General features: G+C 36.8%; 1 protein-coding gene across 1 annotated transcript in view; it reads right to left on the bottom strand.

The window, feature by feature from the left end:
• The window catches only part of LOC133091282 (zinc finger protein 782-like), a 33,913-nt gene extending 16,689 nt beyond the window's left edge, over positions 1-17,224 (bottom strand). Inside the window, exons 1-2 of the mRNA XM_061190384.1 lie at positions 17,180-17,224; positions 2,071-2,407 (exon numbers count right to left, since the gene is read on the bottom strand). The gene's annotated coding sequence lies outside the window, so the exon portion shown is untranslated. The remainder of the gene's footprint in view (positions 1-2,070; positions 2,408-17,179) is intronic.
• Between the last annotated feature and the right edge of the window lie 5,900 nt (positions 17,225-23,124).

The following is a 23,124-nucleotide window of genomic DNA, read 5'->3' as shown; positions in this document are numbered from 1 at the left end:
ACTCATTTCACTTCTTAAAATGCACAGCACTGAGCTCTTAAACAAGGCATTCAATAGAACCTGCATCTCTCTTACCAGCTTCAAGCTGCAGGCCTCATAGAATGTGATAACAGCTTACTTAACTTCAAAATCAATGAAATAAAACATAGCACATTTCTCAAACGTCAGGGGTAAATCGTAATAAAGAGCGTCGCTCCATTTTTGTTGTTTGACACTGACAGCTTTCTAACCTCACATTTCCCTTCCCATTCAGTCCCATATCTAGACAAGCTGATAGATAGCCTCCCTTGCCACAAAAGGCCCAGGATGCTTACTCAGCAACTCTTCCTGGTCTTACCCCCTACCCACCATTGAGACCAGAAAAATACTCATGCTGTATTGTTTCAGCAGGATCTCACTAATATTGTTTATACACTGAGGGAAATAATCCACAAAAAGCTCTCAAAAAAAAAAAGTGAAGTGCTTTGAGGTAAGGTCTATTTTTAAACTATTTTCCAAATCTGTCCACAGTTTCCCATAAGAATGTTTTAAGCATATTCTTAAATGCCATATGTGCTGATGGACATGGTGTAAATTCAGTTCAGAATCTGGAAATAATGAGAGTAAACCAAGGAAGGTGAGACTTTTTAGGAAAGGCTGTAAGTAGAACTTCCTTAACTGTGACTAATGACCTCTTTCTCGAGACCATGCTGTTTTAATTCCCCAGGGAAATGACATGTCCTTTGCAACCTGCCCTTTGCCATCCAGGGACTAGCTCATTTCTGGTTTCTAAAATTTGCCCCCAAATATTCACTGTCCCAGTCTTTGATGTAGTGGATGTGGTGACAACACCTTACTCAGCAAGATGAAGAATTGCTGAAAAGATACATGTGCCCCTATATTCCTAGTAGCACTATTCACAACAGCCAAGACACTGGAAACAACCTAAATGTCCTTCAACAGACGAATGGATAAAAAAGATGTGGTACATATATACAATGGAATACTACTCAGCCATAAAACAGAATGAAATAATGCCATTTGCAGCAACATGGATGGACCTAGAGATTATCATACTAAGTGAAGTAAGTCATAAAGAGACAAATACCATATGATATCTCTTATATGTGGAATCTAAAATATGACACAAATGAACTTTATCTATGAAACAGAAACAGATTCACAGACACAGAGAACAGACTTGAGGTTGCTAAGGGGGAAACGGTTGGGGGAAGGATGGATTGGGAGTTTGGGGTTAGCAGATGCAAATTATTATATATATAATGGATAAACAACAAGGTCCTACTGTATAGCACAGGGAACTATATAACATCCTGTGTTAAACCATAATGGGACAGAATATAAAAAAGAATGTACACATATGTATAATTGAATCACTTTGCTGTAGAGCAGAAATTAACACAACATTCTAAATCAACTATACTTAAATTTAAAACAAAAAAAATTTTTCAAGGCAAAAAAAAAATTGCTGTACCCTGCAGTTCTGGGATCTACTCCTTTCTGGGACTGTGTCTCCATCCCGAAACTGTGGAGAGAGACCAAATGCCGCAAGGGTTCTCTTCTGTGTGAGATTTCTATTCCTAGTGTTCCAGCTCTTTAAACTCACAGGAGCTGATCTGTTCCCTAGAATCGAGGATTTAAAACTAAAGGAAATATTCATATTTGGAACCTTCATCCAGAACTCTAAGTCTGCATCCCCCGGAACGTACTGTCCCCTGGAATACTGGCCCCCTAGAAATCAGAACCATTGAGGACAAAGACAAACTACAGAATGCCTGTGTCACCCCGTTGCAGAGCTGGAAACCAAAACGGGCCCTGCCGGGCTGCAAATTCACGCGGCCCCGCCCACTCCCAGGGGCTGAGCGCACCTGCATGCATGCGCATATGCCCCGCTCACGGGGGCATAGGGCCTGGCATCACCGCATCAGAGCTGAGGCCCTACTGTTGCCCAACCGCCCCTTGTCCTGCTCGAGACGCCGCCGCCTGCCATCTCGGGGTCCTGCTGCAGCGTCCGCGGCCCTCCTTCCCACCGCGAGGCACCGCCACCTCCTACCCAGCCCACGCTCTAACCTCTGCTTCCTGGAAGGTGGGAAACGGGGATCTTAAGAGTTGTTGAGAAATCTGGAAACTTCGGGATTTCGGACTTCACGAAATTTCCAGGTCCAGGAGGGTGACCAACAAAATGGCGAAGCGGCGCATGCGCAGGGTACTTGGCGGCCGGGCTGGAGTTCTGCTGGGCTCGCAAATCAAAAACTACGTTTACCGTAATCCTTCGCGGCCACTTCTTAGTACGGTATAACTGTTGAAGTAGATCTATCTTGTTTGAAGGGCTGGAAGATTGCTCTGGAAGGCCTGTAGTTCTGGAGTTTTCATTGCCCTCCCCTCATCCCGGGAGGTTAGGCTCTACCTATAATATCAATAACAACTAAATTTAATTTGGGGAGAAAAAAATCTGTTTAAAAGACATTTGCGGACAACTGTGAAAGCTTAACTATGGTTGTGCTAATAATGAATGTACTTAGTTTTAGAGATACATACCGATATATTAAGGAATGGACTATATTTAATTTATTTTAAAATGTTTCAGCAAAATATGAGACAAAACAAATACAGCAAAATTAAATGTGTTCAATATAGACAATGGTGTATGAGTGATCACTTTTATTCTGTTCTGTATGATTGAAGATAGAAACTTCAATAAAAGAAGGAAAAAGTAAAAGGACTGGGGTGTATTTAAAACACTGTCTTTTAGACACAAAACTAATGGAAGGGAAGGCGTATGTCAGTTATCAGTTCTTGTAAATAGGAAATTTAGTTTAAAATCTTTTAAAAAATGGAATGTAGTAATACAGTAAGAAAACAGCATCTCTATCAAGCAGAGTTTGCCTCGAAATTGAAGAAAAAGAAACTAACTTTTCCAAATTAAGGAAGCAATACAAAAATTTGTAAATAAACCAGAAAATATATGCACAGAAAGAAAAGAAAAAGTGAATATCACAAAATCTCCCAGAGGTAACTGTGCTTAACTACTGCGTGCACAGAATCAAATCTTGTGGATGTAAAAATTAATGATGATCCTTTCACTACATAATATACCCTGAAATTTTTCTTGGAAAATATAACATCAATTATTGATGATAAACAGAAAACACTTTCATTCACAATAGCAAGTAACTAAAATTTTAAGAGATAACTTATATGGAGAAGCTTATAAACCTTGCATTTTGACGTTGAAAAAGACTTGAATAAATAGGCATGCATTCTGTGGATGGAAAATGTAAATACTTTTGCCAGAACTCAGAATCTGAGCAAATTTTAAAATATTTTTTTTGTTATTTGTATACTTTATTTACCTTTTTATTTATATTTACCTTGCAGAACAATAAAATTTTATCCAGAAGAAAGAAAAATTTGATAATGGCCAGAAAACAGTTGGAAAAAATATAATAATACTTATCAAATTATAACCAATATGATACTACTGTGATAAATAAAATCATTCAGTCTTGATTCCATGTTGGAGAACTGTGAAATTTTCTTCCCTGCACTTACACTGACCTCTTTTCTCTAGGTACCAAGACTGACCCTCTTTCTCTTAATTCCTTCGTGGAGTCACCACTTCCAAGAACAGGACAAAATGGACTGCGACAGGCTAAATTACAAAGAAAACAACTCCTTTCTGCAGGATCACAACACCTACTTGACAAAAGTCTACCAAAATTGTCCACAGTTCTTTCTGCTATAAAACCTTTCTTGATCCCCATGCGTGGGGGGACACTCTCTTTGATTGTTCTCTCTATTTTAACTGCTTGAACAAAGTACCCGTTCCATTGCATTTGAGTCTCATCATTTTCAAAAGTTAGACACCATAGAGGATTAATTCCAGGAATAAGTGAATTTAGGAACAGGTTTTTAAGAATTACTATATAATAAAAATAATATTTAAAGCAGTGAGGAAAGAATGGAAGATTTAATAAATCATGTTAGGGCTACTAGTCAGTCATCTGGAATAAAAATTTATACATACCTCATATATTACAACAAACAAATTTCTCATGGATTCAAGAATATTTAGAGACCATATGTGCTTTTTTTAAAAAATACTAAATCCTTGGATTAGGAAAGCATGACACCAAAGACAAACCACAAAGTTTGATAACCAAAAAGTTTTATTAGAGAAATATTAAACACTTCAATCTTGGGGGGAGCGGATGAACAAGATTTAAAACCTAATAAACTAGGAAAACATATTTGTTACAGATATGAGAGACAAGTAATTTGTTTTAATTAATAAGCAGGTTTTACAAATCAATAAAGGGATCAACACTGAAATAAAGATAGGCTAAACACAAACAGGCTTTTAACAAAAAAGAAAATGCAAATGAATAATAAGAACAAAGAGAAAAGTCATCAAGAGAAAATTAAATTCTATGTTAAAGTAGAAGAATATTTGGCACAAAAAATTGGAACAGAATTTTAAGATATCCAGGATTTACGTGAGTTTGAGAAATTGTTCATTCTCATTCATTTCTACTGTCAGTATAATTCATCAAAGACTCCAGAGGCTAGTCTGTATCAAAGTTTTAAATGAGTTAAGTGTTTTACTCAAGTAATTCCACTTCTTGGGGTGTATACTGATCTAATAATTGTTCAAGACATATAAAGAATGTCCTTCACAGTTTAGTTGAGTCAATACAAACATTCAAAAGATTTTATTGGTAAAGTAAATTATGATCATCATTACTGTACAAAGTACAGTAATAAGCAGCAGCCTTTAAATACGATAAAGTAGAAGAAGTATACTAAAGCATACAAGGGATATTCAAAATATATTCTGAATTTTTTTTTTAAAAGACACACTCCAGTAACAAAACAGAGCAGTCTATGTAAGGCATGTATTCATGGAGATATGACAGTGTCTGTCATAAGGAAAACGCTCAAATAGTGGTGCCTGTCCTTTCTAGTTAGGTTATGTGAATGTTTTAAGAACTTATTGTGTCAGTGAACTTGGTGTGTATGCATATTTTTGTGAAAAAGTTATTTCTGTATATGACTTGTATATTTTGTGTTTGTCCATTCATCAATTGTAGGAATTACTACCAAAAGCTATCTTGAGAATAAGGCAGGTACTAAACAAATATAACAATAAATAAAAGTGACACATTTATTCTGTAAAAATACTTGCATGTCTATATGTGTGAATTATCGTTCATCAGTAAATACTGGGTTGGCCAAAAAGTTCCTTCGGTTTTTTTTTTTTTTTTTAACATCTTTATTGGAGTTTGGTTTTTAAGTAAAAATAAAAGACACATTTTTCATTTTCACCAAGAACTGTATTGAACAACGTATTCACCGTTTTGTTCCACTACCTTCTGCCACTTTTCAGGCAACTTCATAATTCCATCTTCCCAAAACTTTTTATCTTTTTGAGCAAAGAACTGTTCCAGGTGCCTTTTACAGTCTTCCAGGGAATTGAAATTTTTTTACATTAAGAGAATTTTGTAAAGACCGAAATAAATGGAAATCTGAAGGTGCAATGTCTGGTGAATATGATGGATGAATCAGAACTTCCCAACCAAGCTGTAACAGTTTTTGCCTCATCATCAAAGAAACATGTGGTCTTGCGTTATTCTGATGGAAGATAATGCGTTTTCTGTTGACGAATTCCGGACGCTTTTCATCGGGTGCTGCTTTCAGTTGTTCTATTTAGGAGCTGTACTTGTTGGAATTAATCATTTGGTTTTCTGGAAGGAGCTCCTAATAGAGGACTCCCTTCCAATCCCACCATATACACAACATCACCTTCTTTGGATGAAGACCGGCCTTTGGTGTGGTTGGTGGTGGTTCATTTCACTTGCCCCACGATCTCTTCCATTCCACATTGTTGTACAGTATCCACTTTTCATTGCCCATCACAATTTGTTTTAAAAACGGAACGTTTTCGTTACGTTTAAGTAGAGAATCGCATGCAGAAATATGGTCAAGAAGGTTTTCTTCGCTTAACTTATGTGGAACACAAACATCAAAGCGAGTCACATAACCAAGCTGGTACAAATGATTTTCAACGCTTGATTTGGATATTTTGAGTATGTCGACTATCTCCCACGTGGTATAACGTTGATTGTTCTCAATTAATGTCTCAATTTGATCGCTATCAACTTCAACTGGTCTACCCGACCGTGGGGCATCACCCAGAGAGAAATCTACAGCACGAAACTTCATAAACCACTTTTGACACATTCGATCAGTCACAGCACCTTCTCCAGACACCGCACAGATCTTTTTTTGCGTTTCAGTTGCGTTTTTACCTTTCTTGAAATAAATAATAAAGCATAATATGCCGAAAATGTTGCTTTTTCCTTCCATTTTCAATATTAAAATGGCTACACAAAAAGTCACCAATTTTGATGGGTTTTTTTTAATGCACGCTGATAAGACAGCTGTCACAGTACAATCTAACAAAATTGTTTCGAATGAAGTTAAAGACAATTAAGCGCTACTAGAGCCATCTTACAGAAAAAACTGAACGAACATTTTGGCCAACCCAATAGAAACTACATCCATGGTTCCCCAGGCCAAAATCTGACATGATTTGTTTGGGGAGAATTATAAGATGATCCTTAAAGACCTGTAATTTGCTTCTAAAGTATGGCAAAGGTGATAGGATATTATGGTAGAAATGAAGGGATTTTGCAGGTGTAATTAAGGTCTTTAATATTTGAATTTAAATTAATCAAAAGGGAGATTTATTCGTTCTGGTCCTTTCCTAATTAGGTGATCCCTTTAAAAGAGAGTCTAAAGATCAGAGACAAGAATGAAGAGACGTTCATCCTGGCATCGAAGCTGCAAGCCACCTTGAGTTCTACAGCTGCAAGAAAATGAACTTGCTAACAACCATGTTAATTTGGAAGAGGACTCCAAACCTCAGGTGAGATCCTAACCCCGGATGACACCTTGATTGCAGCCTTGTGTGACTCTGAGCAGAGGACTTAGCTAGCCCATACCCGGACTGTTGGCACAGGGAAACTATAATAATTGTGTGTTGTTTTAAGGCACTGATTTTGTGGCAATGTGTTAGGCAGCATAGAAAACACACATTACGATTTAAGCCTCCTTCCTTCTAGGTCCCTGCTATGGACTGAATTGTGTCCCCTCAAAATTCATTTGTTGAAGACTTAACCCCCAATGCAACTGTATTTGGAGACAGAGTCTTTAGGAGGTGATAAAGGTTAAATGAGGTCATAAGAGTGGGGCCCTAATCTGATAGAACTGGTAGCCTTATAAGAAGACGAAGAAAGATAAATCAATCCCCCTCTCTCCCCATGCACTCAGACAAAAGGACATATGAGGAAAAAGTAGCCATCTGCAACCCAAGGAGGAAATTCTCACCAGATACCAAGCTAGCTGGCACCTTGATCTTGGACATCCAGTCCTCAGGAATCTGAGAAAATAATTTTCTGTTGCTTAAGCCACCCAGTCTATGGTTTGCATTTCTATAATCTTAATGTAAGTAGAGTCATACAGTGTGCATTCTTTTTTGACTGGCTTCATTCACTCAGCATAATTAGTCTGAGATTCATTCATGTTGTTATGTGTATCAATAGCTTGTTTCTTTTCTACTCTTATGTAGTATTCCATTTTATGGTTACCATAATTTGTATATCCATTCACCTGCTGAAGGACATTTGGATTGTTTCCAGCTTTGGGTTATTAAAAATAAAGCTGCTACAAACTTCATGTATATGTCTTTGTATGAACATATGCTTTCACTACTCTTAGGTAAATACCTAGGAAGGGAAGAACTGGGTCACATGTAGGTATATGTTTAACTTTTTAAAGAACTGCCCAACAGTTATCCAAAATGATTATACCAGTTTATATTCCAACATGAATGCTAATCATATTGTAATATATAAATGTAACAAATCAACATACTGTATACCTTAAACTTATAATATTATATGCCAAATATATTTCAATTTAAAAAAAAACAGGTTTATCAGAGCATGACTGCAGGTAAGGGATTTCAAAGTATTTGTCATTTAAGGAATAGGCAGACTAAGGTCCTGGCATTTGGTTTAAAGGGACAGACTCTGTTTAAAGGAAAAAGGGTGGCTTAAAAGGACAGTCTTCCAAATGCCAGCTTCTGGGGGAGAAAAAAAAAAAGCAAAAAGTAAGGAAGAAGGGTTGTTTGGTAACTGGGTGGTGAAGAAGAATAGAAGAAAAGAGGGGGAATTCCCTGGCAGTCCAGGAGTTAGGACTCTGTGCTTTCACTATGAAGGGCCTGGGTTCAGTCCCTGGTTGGGGAACTAAGATCCCACAAGCCGTGTGGCGCAGACAAAAAAAAAAAACAAGAAAAAGGAAAGAGGAAATTTTAGGGTCTTATAAAACAAAAGAGAGCCATAAAATCAGAGAATGACCCTTCCTTACCCAGCAAAACGAGCAAATAATAAACCCACTAAACTGCCTAGACATGGCTGGCCTGACAGAAAAGCATATCATTAAACTACGAATTATGTAAAACTCCTTTATTTCACAAAAATGAACAAGTAGAAAATAAAATATTGCAGAAAATGAGCACATGAATTTTCACACAACTAAATGAGGAAAGCTCCTCCCACAAACAAAACACAAATCATAAAAACAACTCTAAGTCTACTCCAAACAGAATTAAATATACTTTAAAAAGCATTTGAGGATGTAAAAAAAAAAAGGAAAGAAAAATCACCTTGAAAGGAGCTTGGAAGTTGTCACTAAGTTCTAGCAATAAGTAAAAAGCTGAACAAACTGAAAAATCAAAAATTCTTCTTAGATCCAAGACAGAAGTGAGGTCACAGTACAAACCACTGTCCAAAAATTGGAGAGATAGACAAGTAGATTTAGAGAATCACAACTTATTGGGGCACAAACCTCCAAGGGAACCAGTACCAGAGGAGGAAAACTTAAGCTGTAATTGAGAAATTGCTGGAGGCTCAATGTGGACAAGTCTGGGAGTTAGAAATTCCAGAGGGCGCCCGGTTTTGGGAGATCTCCAGAAACTCTACCAGATTCTCACAGTGAATATTGGAGAAAAATTCCCTCATGCTTCTAGCAAAGGAAGGAGAAAAGTAAACATTTTGAAATACGCCAGAGCATGCCAGTCTTCTGAACAAGACCTTCCCTCAAAAGAAACCATTTCACCAGAGCCTAAACTATTGGGGTTTTATCAGAGCCTAACTGATGCAGGGGGAAGGGGAATACCCAACTCCAGCCCACTCTAGCTATCCTGTCCCACCTAAGAGAGTAGAAAATAGCTGAGAAGCACTGGTGAAGTTCACAGTCCAGGGGTATATGTTCATCAAAAGACTGAGACCTCATCATAGGACTACAGAACACTTCCTCTCCCCACATACCTTATCATCACATCACTAAGGGCCTGTTTGCTGGAGTTCCTTTCACCCAGTACCTCATGTCTGGCTTTCAAAAAAACATCATGAGGCATGCTAAAAGTCAAAAAGCACAGTGTGTAGAGATTGAAGGCATCGGAACCAGACTCAGATATGACATAAATGTTGGAATTATCTGACTACAGATTTAAAATAGCTGTGATTAACATGCTAAGGGTTCTATCGGAAAAGGAAGACAACATGCAAGAACAGATAGGTAACATAAGCAGAAAGTTGAAAATTCTTAGAAAAAATCAAAATAAATTGTAGCAATCAAAAATAGTGTAATAGAAATGAAGAATCCCTTTGACAGGCTCATTAGTAGACTGGGTAGAGCTGAGGAAAGAATCTGAGCTTGAGGATATGTCAAGAGAAACTTCCAAAGCTGAAAAGCAAAGAGAAAAAAGACTACTCCCCCCCAAAAAATTATATTGTATCTAACTTCTTGAAAACTATGCAAGAAAAAAAGAAAGTAGAATAAAATATTTAAAGTGTTGAGAGGAAAAATCCACCAATAAGTCTATATTCTTTGAAATATACTTTACTTCAAAGTAAAGGTGAAGTAAAGACATTTTCAGACAAACAAAAATTGAGAGAATTTGTTGCCAGTAGACCTGCCTTTGCACAAAATATTAAAAGTTCTTCAGAGAGAAGAAAAGTATACAGATCAACATAAAGAATGGAAGAATGTTAGAGAAGAAATAAGTGAAAGTAAAATAAAAACTTTTATTTTTCTTAATCTTAATTGATCTAATAGATGATAGTTTATTCAAAATAATAACAGCAACAATGTACTAGATGATTATACCTTATGTGTAAGTGAAATTAATGACAGCAGTGATACAGTGGAAGGGAGGGAGGAATTAGAAATACTTTATTATTATAATGTACTTGCTCTACCCATGAAGCAGTACAGTGTTACTTGAAAGTAGATTTGGATCAGTTGTAAATGTAAATTGTAAACTCTATGGCAACCACTAAGAAAAGAAAAAAAAAGAAGAATTGATATGCTAAGAAAGGTGAGAAAAGGGAATCATATAAAATGCTCAATTGAAACCACAAAAGTGTAGGAGAAGAGTGGAAGACAAAAAAAGGAACATAGAATAAGGAGAACAAACATAAAACAGTAACAACTGTTATATATTAATCTATCTATGTCAGTAATCACTTTGTCAATGGTCTAATTACACCAATTAAAAGACGAAGACTTTCAAAGTGGATCAAAAAACAAGACCCAACTATATATTGTTTACAAGAAACTCATTTTAAGTATAAAGACACATACAGATTAAAAGTAAATGGAAGGAGAAATATACACCATGCCAACACTAATTTTAAAAAAGCAGGAGTAGCTATATTAATTTCAGACAGAGCAGACTTCAAGGAAGAGCAAGGAAGATTTTCAGGGATAAAGAGGGGCATTATACCGGGACTTCCCTGGTGGTCCAGTGGCTAAGACTCCACGCTCCCAATTCAGGGGGCCCGGGTTCGATCCCTAGTCAGGGAACTAGATCCCGCATGCTGCAACTAAGAGCCCGTGTGCCGCAACTAAGAGCTTGTGTGCCACAACTAAAGATCTCACATGCCACAACCAAGAGCCCATGTGCTGCAACTAAGACCTGGCACAGCCAAATAAATAAATAAATATTAAAAAAAGAAAGGCATTATATAATAATAAAGGAGTTAGTTCTCTAAGAAGACATAACATTATATGCACCTAACAATGGAACGTCATACTACATGAGGCTAAAACTGATAAACGTCAAGGAGAAATGGACAAATTGACTATTATAGTTGGAGACTTCAACATTCCCCTATCAGAAATGACCAGATCAGCAAGCAGAAAATCAAAAAAAATAGAGCTGATCTTAAGTGCATCATCTAGAGATTACTTCATCCAAAATCAAAAGAGTACACATTCTTCTCAAGTTCACGTGGAACATTCACCAAAATAAACCACATTCTGGGCCATAAAACACACCTTAACACATTTAAAAGGACAGAAATCATACAGTGTACGCTCACAGAACACCATGGAATTAAACTAGAAATCAATAACAGAAAGAAAGCTGGAGAATTGCCAAACACTTGGAGATTAAACAACATACTTCTAACCAATACATGGGTCAAAGAAGAAATATCAAGAGAAATTTTCAAATATTTTGAACTAAATTAAAATGAAAATACAACTTATTAAAATCTGTGGGATGCCACAAAAATGATACTTAGGGGGAAATTTATAGCATTGAATGTATATATTAGAAAAGAAGAATAATATTAAATCAATTATCTAAGCCTCCATGATAGAAAACTAGAAAAAGAACAGCAAATTAAATCCTCAGTAAGTAGAAGAAAAGAAATAATAACAGAGCAGAAATCAGGAAATCAGGAGAGAAAAATCAATGAAACCAAAAGCTGGCTCTTTGAAAGATCAATAAAATTGATAAGTCTCTATCTAGGCTAAATAAGAAAAAAAGAGAAAACACAAATTACTTATATCAGAAATGAAAGAGGGGTAATCATTAATAACCCCATGGACATTAAAAGGGTATAAAGGAATAATGAGAACAACTCTTTGCCCACAAACTTGATAACCTAAATAAACTGACCAATTCGTTGGCAGACACAATCTACCAGAAAGAGGAGAAAGAGATCATCTGAATAGGACTATGTATATTAAAGAAATTGAATCAATAATTAATAACCTTCCAAAACAGAAAACACCAGGCCTTGTGGGTTCACTAGTGAATTCTACCAAACATTTATGGAAGAAATTATACCAATTCTCCACAATCTCTTTCAGAAAACAGGTTATCAGAGTTAATGTCATGAGTGGTGGGACAGGTCAACATCTAACTCAGCAGGGCAATGCATCATTTTTGTGGTGTTCCTGCCAGGAATCCATAACCTGATACTGGTCATGAGGAAATATCAGCCAGATACAGATAGAGAGTCAGGCTACAGAGTGAGAAGCCTGTACTCTAAAACAAAACAGAAACAAAATGAAACAAAGAAAAAACTGTCTAAGACTGCACTGCTCAATGTGGGCAGTAGAAGTGTAATTACTGATCAATTGAAATGTGGACAGTATGAACTGAGATGTGCTTTAAGTTTAAATGTACATCATATTTCAAAGCCTTTGTATGAAGAAAAAGATTGTGAAATATTTCAACAATTTTTTATATTGGTTACATGTTGAAATGATAATATTTTGATATACGGGTACACCCCGCTCTCCGAAGAAGTGTTCCTCTGAAACCTTTGGTAAGCTGAAATGGCATAAAGCGAAGAAGTAATTTACCTGAGGATACATTTTGCTAATGGATGCACAAAATAAATCAAGATAAAACACAGATGCCCACAGACACAGTTCAAAGCTATGGCAGCTTGATGCTGAGTGTAGTTCCCAGAGAAGGAGCTTGGTGGTGCCACTCTCACTGCTTGGGGTATGAGCTGGATCTATAATGGCTCCATGCAAAACAAATACTGAATGCTATTTTTGCTTTTTGCCTTTCTTTGTAAAGCAAAAATCCTCTTTGGATTTCTTTTGGCTAGCAAAAATGGGTACTAATGTAGGTCTTTCACAAAAGCAAAGTGGCATAAAGTAAACTCTTGAAAAGCAGGGGGTACGTACTTGTACCAGGATAAGGTATCATTGAAATTATCTTTTTTTCTCTGTTTCTTCTTTCTTTAATGTGGCTACTAGAATACTTTAAATTATACATGCAGCTTGCGTTATCTTTTTATTGGTCAGTGCTTATCAAGGACATGAGGGACAGGGAAGGACTGTTATTATTCTGGATTGAGGAATACTAAAGACTCATTAAAAATGATTGAAAAAGTGTTCCTGGAAAGGAACTTAACCCAGCAAGAAAAAAGCAACATTTTTGTGATGGTGAATGAGATTTGAATTGCGTCTGTGGATTGAATCAATACTGACTTCCTGAGTTGGAAGTCTCTGTAATGCTTATATAGGTATATGCCTTTGTTTGGGGGAGATAAACACTGAAACGTTTAGGGTATCAAGTCAACAGCTTGCTTTCAAATAGTTCAGAAAAAGACTAATGTTAATGCATTTGCATATAGATGGATGTGATAAAAGGGATTCCTTGGACTGTTGCCACTTGGGGAATCTGAATCAAAGGAATACAGGAGTTTTACCGTGTGCTTGAAACTTTCCTGCAAAATAAATAATTTAAAAAAGTAGCACGCCACAGAGTGAGAGAAAATATTCACACTACATGCATCTGAAAAATAATATATGCAAAATATGTAAAGAACGCCTTCAAATCAATAATAAAAAGACAACCTGGTAAACAATGGGTGAAATACTCAGATATTTCACTGAAGATACGCAAACTTAGAATGAATACATAATAAGTACATGAGAATGAGTTCAAATTAAAACCACAATGAGGGGACTTCCCTGGTGGTGCAGTGGTTAAGAATCCGCCTGCCAATGCAGGGGACATGGATTCGAGCCCTGGTCCGGGAAGATCCCACAGGTCTCGGAGCAACTAAGTCCGCGCGCCACAACTACTGAGCTTGCGCTCTAGAGCCTGCGATCCACAACTACTGAAGCCCGCATGCCTAGAGCCCATGCTCTGCAACAAAGAGAAGCCACGGCAATGAGAAGCCCATGCACCACAAGGAAGAGTAGCCCCCACTCGCTGCTACTAGAGAAAGCCCAGGCACAGCAACAAAAACCCAACGCAGCCATAAATAAATAAATAAATAAATAAATATTAAAAAAAAAAGCCACAATGAGATAACACGTAATATTCAAAAGAATGGCTAATATTGAAAGGATTGACAACATTAAATGTTGATGAAGATGTGGAGCAACTAGAACTCTTACGCAGAGCTGTTAGGAGGGTATAATCATCTTGAAAAACTTGCCAAGTTTCTTTAGATTTTTTTCATAGGTATTTTAAGGTTCCTGATAATACCAATATCTGGGGCATCTCTGGGTGGGCTTGTATTGACTGCTTCCCCTCAGCAATGGGTAACATTTTATTGCTTGTTTACATGTTGTCATTTCAAAATTATATCATAGACATTTGAATAAAAAGAAGAGTGGAGATGGAACAAATAATATTTCCCCCCCAGAAAAGTTTATGCCCCTTGTGTCAGGCTGCTAGAGTGGGAGGCTGAGTAAATTTGTTTGCTTTTTTAAAAAATTAATTAATTAATTTATTTGGCGGCACCGGGTCTTAGTTGCAGCATGCAGGATCTTCGTTGCGGCATGTGAACTCTTAGTTGCAGCATGTGGTATCTAGTTCCCTGACCAGGGATCAAACCCAGGCCCCCTGCACTGGGAGCTCAGAGTCTTAGCCACTGGACCACCAGGGAAGTCCTGAGGGTGAGTAAATTTGATCTGCATTTGAATTGGTCTGGGCTTTATTCCAACTTTAGTTTGACTCAGTTTACCACTTGTCTTAGCTTAAACTGCCATAGCAAAATACCATAAACCGAATGGTTTAAACAACAGAAATGCATTTCTCACAGTTCTGGAGGCTTTCAAGTCCAAGATAAAGGTGCAAGCTAATTCGGTTTCTGCTGAGAGCAAAATGGTAGAACCATTCTAGACTCATTGGTGTGTCATTTGCCTGTCAGAGGGAGATAAATAAATCTGACACAAATTCAGGGGACTTATACCTCAGTGAAATTTCTAGGGGTCCAGTGGTATGGGTGTGTTGAGATATCCCTTCTAAAGTTAGGGATAGGGACTTCCCTGGTGGCGCAGTGGTTAAGAATCCGCCTGCCAATGCAGGGGACACGGGTTCGAGCCCTGGTCCGGGAAGATCCCACATGCCGCGGAGCAACTAAGCCTGTGCACCACAACTACTGAGTCTGCACTCTAGAGCCCGTGAGCCACAACTACTGAGCCCATGAGCCACAACTACTGAAGCCCGCATGCCTAGAGCCCGTGCTTTGCAACAAGAGAAGCCACTGCCATGAGAAACCCGTGCACCACAACGAAGAGTAGCCCCCGCTCTCCACAACTAGTGAAAGCCCATGTGCAGCAATGAAGACCCAACGCAGCCAAAAATAAAAATTAAATTAAAAAATACAATTAAAAAAAAAGTTATACTCGGACTTACAACTGCATGCGGGGGATCAGTGCCCCTAGACCCCGCATTGTTCAAGGGTCAACTGTACTTTTGTGTGTGTGTGTGTGTGTATATATATATAAAACACATATCATATATATCACATGTACAGTATATTGTTTTCTTCCCTCTTTATCCCATTATCATATAATGCAAAAACTATTAACTCAACATCACAGCGTTTAAATTACAAGATATGAAGAAGAGTCAACATCATCCAAGGACTTTGCATTCTCTTCTGAGGAAAAAGTTAGTGTGTTTTTTATTGTACATAGGATAGTTGTATCATGTTAGCAGGAAATATGACCTTATTAGTGACTTTATTTGGAGATTAAGTGTGGCTTAAGGAGATACATGTAGGTGCCACATTGACAAGGAGTGGACTATGATGCTTAGTATTATGTGTCAACTTGGCTAGGCTATGGAGTACAATTGCTTAGTCAAATACCAGTCTAGAAGTTGCTGTGAAGATATTTTTCTGGATGTGCGTGATGGTTAATTTTCTGTGTCAACTTGACTGGGCCACAGGTTGCCCAGACATTTTGTCAAACAGTTTTTTTTTTTAAATTTATTTATTTGGCTGCACTGGGTCTTAGTTGCAGCCCGTTGGATCTTCGTTGCCACCTGCGGGATCTTCATTGCAGCACGCGGGCTCTAGTTCCCTGATCAGGGATCGAACACAGGCCCCCTGCATTGGGAGCGAGAAGTCTTAACCACTGGACCACCAGGGAAGTTCCTGTCAAACATTATTCTGAGTGTGTCTGTGAGATATTTTTGGATGAGATTAACATTTGAATCAGTAGATTGAATAAAGCAGATTGCCCTCTCTAGTGTGAATGGGCCTCATCAAATCAACTGAGGACTTGAATAGAACAAAAAGGCTGAGTAAGAGAGAACTTCTGCTTGACTGGTTGAGCTATGGCATTCAGTCTTCTTCTGCTCTCAGACTGGAACTCACACCATTGGCTCTCCTGGTTTTCAGGCTTTCAGACTAGGATGGGAACTACATATCAGATCTCCTGGGTCTTCAGCTTGCTGACTTGGGACTTCTCAGCCTCTATAATCATGTGAGTCAATTCTTTATAATAAATCATATGTATATAATGCATATATGATTAGTATTAGTATATATATAATGTGATTAACAAAGGCAGTAGACTTTGAGTAAAACAGATTATTCTTCATAATGTGTGTGGGCCTCTTCCAATTAGTTGAAGGCCTTACGAGAAAAGACTGAGGTCCTTCAAAGAGGAAGGAATTCTGTCTCCAGACTGCTTTCAGACTCAAGACTGTAATTTCCAGCCTGTTGGCCTGCCCTGCAAATTTCAGACTTGCCAGCTCCCACAATCTTGTGCGTCAATAAAATGTCTCGCTTTTGGTCCACTTTTACTGCCCAAAACATGTTCATAATATTCCTTTATTTTTCTTTTAATATCTAGAGACTCTATAGTGATGTAAGCTCTTTCATTTCTGATATTGGTCATTTGTTCTTTTTTCCTAACCACTCTGGCTACAGGTTTATCAATTTTATTTATCTTATCAAAGAACCAGCTTTTGAGTCCACTGATTTTTCTCTATTTTCCCATTTTCTACTTCATTGATTTACATCCTGATCTGTATTATTTCCTTTCTTGTACTTACTTTTGGTTACATTTGCTCTTATGTTTCCAGTTTCTTAAAGTGGAAGCTGAGGTCATCATTAGGGAACTTTCTTCTTTTCTAAAAAAAAAAATAATGTATAAATTTACATTTAAGTGCAGTTGTAGTGGCATACCACAAGTGTTGATGTGTTGTGTTTCCATTTTCTTTCAGTTCAAATTACCTTCTAATTTCCCCGTTTGATTTCTAAATATTTGACCCATGGATTATTCAGAAATGTGTTAGTTTCCAAATATTTTTATATTTTCCAGATATATTCAGTTATTAATCTATAATTTAACTCCAGTATGGTGGGAGAGCATATTTTTAATGACTTGAATATTTTTAAATTCATAAGACTTCTTTTATTGCCCCAAACATGGCCTATTTTGATAAATATTCCATATGCACTTGAAAGAATGTGTATTTTGCTATTGGATGGGTAGAGTATTTTATAAACATTAGGTCAAGTTGGTTGATAACTGTTGTTTAAGTGTTTCATATCCTTGCTCATTTTCTATTTGTTCTATCACTATTGAGAGAGGGTGTGAGATCTCAAACTATAATTGTGGATTTGCTTATTTCTCCTATGTATTTTGCAGCTCTCTTACTTGATGCATAAATACTTAGGATTTTATGTCCTCTTGGTGAAATGACTCCTTTATCTGTTATGAAATCTTTTTTACCTTATAATATTCTTTCTTCTGAAATCCATTTTATCCCATATTAACATATCCATTCCAGCTTTCTTTTGATTTATTTAAGCATGGTATATTTTTTCATCCTTGCATTTTTAACCTATTTTTGTCCTTATATTTAAAATGCATTTCTTATCAGCGACATATAGTTGGGTTTTTTTTTAAATTCAATCTTACAATCTATACCTTTAAAGCAGAGTGTTTAGTCTACTTACACTTAATGTGAAAATTGATATGACTAAGATTATGTCTATCATCTTCATCTTGCTATTTCTGTTTTCTGTCTCATTTGTTCTTGGTTCCTCCTTTTTAAAATTATATTTTTCTTCCTTCATTTGTATTGAGTACTTTTTTATAATTAAAAAAATCTCCTTTGTTGGTTTATTGGTTAGAAATGTTTCCTTATTTTTGGTTTCTTTAGCATTTAAAATATACATTTCTAACTTTGGTTGCTTTAGCATTCGTAATACACAACTTTAATTTATCATAGGCTACCTTCAAGTAATATTATACCATTTACATATAGTATAAGAGCCTGCCAGTGGTCTGCTTTCATTTCTCCCCTCCTGGCTTTTATGCTAGTATTATACATTTTACTTTATACATATGTTATAAACCCTATAATACACTGTTACTCTTTACGTTTAAGCAGTCAGTTATCTTTCAAGGAGATTTAAGTTATGAAAGACACTTTTATATTTACTCATGTATTTAGCATTTCTGGTGTTATTCATTTTTTTGATTCTTTCTTTCAGGTAAATCCAGTCCTGCTACTTTACCTTGGCCAGAAACAGAAGGCCCTGGATTGGATGCTGAATCAGAAACAAAACATTAGATATAAAAGACTTAATTGAGACAATTGGTGGAATTTTGAACACGGAGTATACTTTACATATTATTATTATACCTATGTTAAATTTTCTGATTTTGAGTATTTTATTGTGGTTATGTAAGAAATGTATCCTTGCTCATAGGAAACATATACTTAAGAATTTAGGAGTAAAGGGGAATGATTCTTATAACTTACTCTCAAGTGATTAAGAAATTCCTATGCATAACATACACATATATAGGGAAAATGATGATGAAGCAAATGTGGCAAAATGTTCATGACTGAAGAATCTGAGTGAAGGAGAGAGTTCTTTGTCTTATTTTTGAAAGTTTTTTTAATGTTAAAATTATTTCTAAGTAAATGGATAAAATGAATTACAGTAATAGTGGCAAAACTTGTCTTTGGTGTTAGAAGTCAGGACAGGGCCCAAAGCAATCTACAGATTTAGTGAGATCCCTATCAAATTGCCCATGACATTTTTCACAGAACTAGAACAAATAATCCTAAAATGTATATGGAACCATAAAAGACCCAAAATTGCCAAAGCAATCCTGAGGAAAAAGAGCAAAGCAGGAAGAATAACCCTCCCAGACTTCAGACAACACTACAAAGCTACAGTAATCAGAACAGTGTGGTATTGGCACCAAAACACACATACAGATCAATGGAACAGAACAGAAAGCCCGAAAAAACCCACACACCTACAGTCAATTAATCTTCAACAAAGGAGGCAAGAATATAAAATGGGAAAAAGACAGTCTCTTCAGCAAGTGGTGCTGGGAAAGTTGGACAGCTGCATGTAAATCAATGAAGTTGGAACACACCCTCACACCACGCACGAAAGTAAACTCAAAATGACGTAAAGATTTAAACATAAGATATGACACAATAAAACTCTTAGGCAAAATATACTCTGACATAAATTGTACCAATGTTTTCTTTGGTTAGTCTCCCAAGACAATAGAAATAAAAACAAAAATAAACAAATGGGACCTAATCAAATTTATAAGCTTTTGCACAGCAAAGGAAACCATAAACAAAACGAAAAGACAACATACGGAATGGGAGAAAATATTTGCAAATGATGCAACAGTCAAGGGCTTAATTTCCAAATATACAAACAGCTCACACAACTCGACAACAAAAAACCAAACAACCCAATCGAAAAATGGGCAGAAGACCTTAATAGACATTTCTCCAAAGAAGACATACAGATGGCCAATAAGCACATGAAAAGATGCTCAACATCACTAATTATCAGAGAAATGCAAATCAAAACTACAATGAGGTACCATCTCACACTGGTCAGAACAGCCATCATTAAAAAGTCTACAAATAAAAAATGCTGAAGAGGGTGTGGAAAAAAGGGAACCCTCTTACACTGTTGGTGGGAATGTAAATTGGTACAGCCACTGTGGAAAACAGTATGGAGGTTCCTCAGAAAAACTAAAAATAGAATTGCCATATGATCCAGCAATCCCAATTCTGGGCATATATCCAGACAAAACTATAACTTGAAAAGATACATGCACCTCTATGTTCATAGCAGCACTATTTACAATAGCCAAGACATAGAAACAATCTAAATGTCCATCAACAGATTAATAGATAAAGAAAATGTGATAAGTATATATATATTTTTATATTAGACATACACATATATAATGGAATATTACTCAGCCATCAAAAAGGATGAAATAGTGCCATTTGCAGCAACCTGGATGGACCTAGAGATTATCATACTAGGTAAGTAAGTCAGAAAGAGAAAGACAAATATAAAATATCGCTTATATGTGGAATCTAAAATATGATACAGGGACTTCCCTGGTGGCACAGTGGTTAAGAATCCACCTGCCAATGCAGGGGACACAGGTTCAAGCCCTGGTCCAGGAAGATCCCACATGCCACGGAGCAACTAACCCCATGCGCCACAACTACTGAGCCTGTGCTCTAGAGCCCGTGAGTCACAACCAGTGAAGCCCGCGTGCCTAGAACCTGTGCTCCGCAACAAGAGAAGCCACCACAATGAGAAGCCCGTGCACCACAACGAACAGTAGCCCCCACTTGCCGCAAGTAGAGAAAGCCCGCGTGCAGCGAGAAAGACCCAACGCAGCCAAAAATAAATAAATTAATTAAAAACAAACAAATAAATAAAATATGATACAAATTAACATATCTATGAAACAAACTCACAGATATAGAGAACAGACTTGTGGTTGCCAAGCCGGGGCGGGTAGGGGAAGGAAGGATTGGGAGTTTGGGATTAGCAGAGACAAAGTATTATATATAGGATGGATAAACAACAAGGTTCTACTGTAGAGCACAGGGAAGTGTATTCAATATCCTGTGACAAATCATAAGGGAAAAGAATATAAAAAAGAATAGATAGATAGATAGGTAACTGAGTCACTTTGCTGTGCAGAAGAAAATTAACACAACATTGTAAATCAACTATGATAAAAATTTTAAAACAAAAAAATAAAAAGAAGTCAGGATGGGGCTACTTTTGAGGAGGGGAGTAATAATAGAGAATGGGCCTTTAAGGGGGATTTCAGGTGTTCATAATATTTTGTTTGAATTCTTGGTGTTTATATGGTTATGTTCACCTTATTTTTTTTTCTTGGTAATCCATTTATCTGTACAATTATACCATGTACACTTTCCTATAGTTTTTTATTCTTCAATTAAAATTTTTTAAGGCTAAAAAAAAAAAAGAATCCATTCAGATATAAAACTCTAGGATTTCTCTGTCTTCTTTCCTGAATCTTTGGTGAAAGGTGTCAGATCAGGGTGATGTCTCCTAGGTGGTCCTCCTCCTTATTTCAAAAGAGTAGTTTCAGACCTGTAGTGTACAGCTGGTACCTGAGCCCAAAGTAAAAATTCACTTTATCTGACGTCTTCACCAATGGCCCCGAACTGCCACTTCTCTTGGAATTTACTGATTTCTAGAAACTGAAGCTAGACTTTCAGTAAATTTGGGCCAATCCCACTGGATAGGCAGAAAACATAGTTCAAGAAGATCTAGAAGGTGGAGAAATGCAGTCAAGCTCAAATGCTCTGAAGAGACACCCAAAATCTCTGATAATAAAATGGCCACATGAATAGCATCATTCTACAAATTTATTCTACTGTCATTTCCTGGGACCAGTCAAATAGAAATCACTTGGATAAGTGGTATGAAGAAAATAAAATTGGGGAAAATTCTATGTGGGGTTTTAGTTAAGGCAGTACATTTGAAAGGAAATGAAATTTGAAATACTGTAGACAAAATAGTGTTTCATGTTTGTTTTAATATTTCTTTGATTTCTAGTGATGTTACATATTTTTCATATACTTAGTGACTAATTGTACTTTCTTTTTTAGTATTTACTTAAAAATTTTTTGGGGCTGCATCGGGTCTTAGCTGTGGTAGGTGGGATCTTTCATTGTGGTGTGTGGACTTCTCTCTAGTTGTGGCGCACGGGTTCCAGAGTGCATGGGTTCTGTAGTTGCGGCACGTGGGCTCTCTAGTTGTGATGCACGGGCTCAGTAGTTATGGCACCTGGGCTTAGTTGCCCTGCGACATGTGAGATCATAGTTCCTCGACCAGCAATTGAACCCGTGTCCCCTGCATTGGAAGGCAGATTCATAACCACTGGACTCCCAGGGAAGTCCCTGTACTTTCTCTTTTATAATTACATTTCAATATTTCTAAGACATGCATTTTTTTCTCGTATTTTAACAGCTCTGAAATTGGATCTTGTAATGCATCTTAAAGTAAATGGTATGTCATAGTTTAATTGTCCATATATTTTCTTTTGCAATAGTAAATAGAATATTGAGGCATCTGGCAGTCCACTGCATTGTAGATTGAATGAAAATCTGCAGCAGGATATTCTTTTTCTATTTTTATTGCATGTTAGATGTTCATCTTTCAACTGATTTGTAAGAGCAGTTTATCAAGAGTGTGAAATCTGTGTGTCATAATTATTAAATATATTTTCTCAGTTTGTGTTTTAACTTTCTGTTATATCCTTTCTGGTTTCTGCCTTTTGTTTCATGCTATGTCAAATTATGTTCTTTAAAATCTTTTATTTATATTCTAGGTAATTGATGGTTTACCTTTTAAATTTACATGCTGAATTCATGTACCATTAACCTTATTTTCTCAAATCATTAACTGAACATTCCAAACTATCTCCATTGTTTGAAATAACAATTTTTAAAAAACAATAAATTTATGTATTCATTTATTTTTGGCTGCGTTGGGTCTTCGTTGCTGCACGCGGGCTTTTCTCTAGTTGCGGCCAGCGGGGGCTACTCTTCATTGTGGTGCACGGGCTTCTCATTGCGGTGGCTTCTCTTGTTGCAGAGCACAGGCTCTAGGCACACAGGCTTCAGTAGTTGTGGCTCGCAGGCTCTAGAGCGCAGGCTCAGTA

This window comes from Eubalaena glacialis, chromosome 1 (assembly GCF_028564815.1).
Source record: "Eubalaena glacialis isolate mEubGla1 chromosome 1, mEubGla1.1.hap2.+ XY, whole genome shotgun sequence".
Classification (NCBI taxonomy): Eukaryota; Metazoa; Chordata; class Mammalia; order Artiodactyla; family Balaenidae; genus Eubalaena; species Eubalaena glacialis.
The sequence above is the reverse complement of the archived record's forward strand: the minus strand, read 5'-3'. Positions and strand labels throughout refer to the sequence as shown.